The sequence below is a fragment of the Apis dorsata genome, unplaced genomic scaffold (genome assembly GCF_000469605.1).
Source record: "Apis dorsata unplaced genomic scaffold, Apis dorsata 1.3 scaffold_57, whole genome shotgun sequence".
In the NCBI taxonomy this organism is placed as follows: domain Eukaryota; kingdom Metazoa; phylum Arthropoda; class Insecta; order Hymenoptera; family Apidae; genus Apis; species Apis dorsata.
Window position 1 is genome coordinate 456,094 of NW_006263357.1, and position 2,592 is coordinate 458,685.

The window sequence follows — 2,592 nt, forward strand, 5'->3', positions numbered from 1 at the left end:
CGACCGAGGGAGAGAAACGAATTGCGTGAAAGGGTGCGGAAAAGGAAGCAGGAGAAGGAAGGGGCAGGTGGAAGCGGAGCCGGGCAGAAACGGATTCACGATTTCGCATGAATCGCTAGTTACTGAATAAAGTCCTTTCGGCCGGGTTGGCCGGAGCTGGCGGTGGCTGACTTTACTTTATTATATGTATATTCGCTGCACCAGGATGGAAGAGGGTTTTCGCGGAGTTGAAGGGACCGAGGGGTGGTTGCGGAGGAGGAGGAGGAGGCGGTGGGTGAGGAGGGTAGTCATTCAACCGTGCGGTTCTATGAAATCAAAGGCCACATTGTCACCGGAATTACCTCCATTCGGAAACGACGTATTCAGGCTAGCAGGCGCACGTGGAATTAACCCTATTTGTTTGCCGCCTTCGAGTCGCGTGTAACGAAGCCACGATTTATTCGCGTATGCCGCGCCGCGCCGCACCGCACCGCGAGGGACACGGGACGGATCCAATGGGCGGAATCGATACCAGGGGATATCAGGATAGGATAGAGCAACGGTGGACCAAGGAAAAGGAGTTTGTTCCTCGGCAAGAATCTTGAATCGCGGCTAATGAGTCGTTACCAGTCGTTCGTTCTTGAATAAAATCACCGCGTCAAACGAGACGACGACGTGACGACATCCACTGCTGCTTTATGTTGAAATGCCAATTACACGGACACGACGATTAAGCGAAATAACCGTTATTGGTGCACGTCGCTGCGCAAGGATGCGTCGATTAGAGTAAGGTCGAGGAAAACGAATCGTCGCCGCACGAAAGAATTTTGAAATTTTCTTGTACCGCGCGAGAGATATTTTTTATTCCTATACTTGAAATAAATTATGCTCTGATTCAATTTTCCGATTCAAATTCCGACGACAATCGACGAAGAATTGATCGAGATGTTAAATACACGTAGTCCAATATCTATAGTTCAATTTCTATACGAATTTTGGAAAATTCTCTATTCGGATCCGTTTAACGATGAATAGAAAACGCGTGGACATCTATCGTTTTACCGATAGGAAATTCAGCTGAATTTTATTGATTAATTGATCGACGATCCGTCACCGGGATAGTTCACCAATAGGGTTATTATATAGGATATCGCGTCGATCCTGTCAGCTGTTGGCGTTACGGTTAAACCCACCGAAATTTCACGCCTGCAGATGACACCGCCTAATTCACCGGCTATCCCACGCTGCGATATCGGTTTAGATATTGGACTATCCGCAGTGAATTTTCGTTTATTACGGGCAGGTGTAAATTATAATTATTTCGGTAACATCTGCCTCTCTTCGCGCGCTGTTCGAAGATAGAAGAGGTATCCTATCGACTAGATCTAATATTAAATTTTCCACGCCTTTGCGTTCTATAAAACTATCTACCAAGTACTAATAACCATATTTCGATCAATGAAAATTGGATCAATTGGAATAAAGTGAAAAAAAATACTAACAAGGACTCGATGACTCTTCGAGATTCGATTAAACGGAATCGAGAATAGAGGATTAAAAAAGAAAGAAAAGAAGAAAAAAAAAGAAAGAAAGAATAAACAAGAATAAATAAAAGCAAAGTCGTATAATATCTATTACTACGTGTGTCTTCAAAGGTGAACAGTCACAGGTGGGTGCGGATCGTGGGTGCGGGTCTTGCTCGATTCGATCGTGTAAGACAGAGAATAGGAGATTCACGGAAGGTATATTATTTCAAAAGCTTTCGGAGAGTGCGATCTTTGTGGTCGCGTTGAAGACCGCTGACGAAGCTCCCCGTTTCCAACCCGAAACCACTACCGAACCACCCCCCTCTGGCTACGATAACAATGGTCGATTTTAATATACGCGCGACAAGAGTGAACGAGATGAACGAGCAACAACGGGGAAAAGACGATCTACATTCGACGTACGAACAAAAATTGGGATAGAGAATCAAGAAGAAGAGAGATACGACCAAAGAAAAGTTAGGCAAAACGAGAAGATCTCGAGGAAGAAATCACAGGATTCAACAGGATTCACAGGAGTGAAGGAATAGAAGAAGAAGAAAAAGAAATAATAGAGTGAAAAGAAGAGAAAAAGAAGTGATAAAGGATGCAAAGAAGAAAGAGAAAGAGAAAGAAGAGAGCAGAGAAAAGCAGAGGAGCGTGCAAAAGCACACGCAAAGAAAAACAAATGAACGCTGCCTAACCGAAACAATTGAAGCCTGCGTGGAATAGGGGTTGCTGGCCTTTTATGTTGCCCACCCTCTATGCTCGCCACCCCCAACCAACCACCACCTTTCCCAGTATGCCTAACCCGCAGCTATATCCAACGCCACCTCCACCAGCGCCTCCGTCAACCCCCTACCCCCATTTTTATTCCCCCGTTTTTGGCCCTCTCCACCATCCTCTTCGCGTTTTGCCTCGACGGGACTTGAACGAGGATATTCGAGCGATCGTTCTGATGAGGCCTTTATGCGATTCGCGAGAGCCTTTCAGCCGCGCACGCCTCGGATAAGAATTTCAATTTCTCTCTACCGGCGCACGATTGTATCGGCAGCCGCTTATGCATCGCTGATCGTTTCCTCGTTTCTCA

At 45.8% G+C, this 2,592-nt stretch overlaps 1 long non-coding RNA gene across 1 annotated transcript in view; it reads right to left on the minus strand.

The window, feature by feature from the left end:
• LOC102681110 overlaps window positions 1-2,592 on the minus strand; it is a 23,228-nt gene that overhangs the window by 18,752 nt on the left and 1,884 nt on the right. The gene's annotated exons all lie outside the window — the stretch shown is intronic.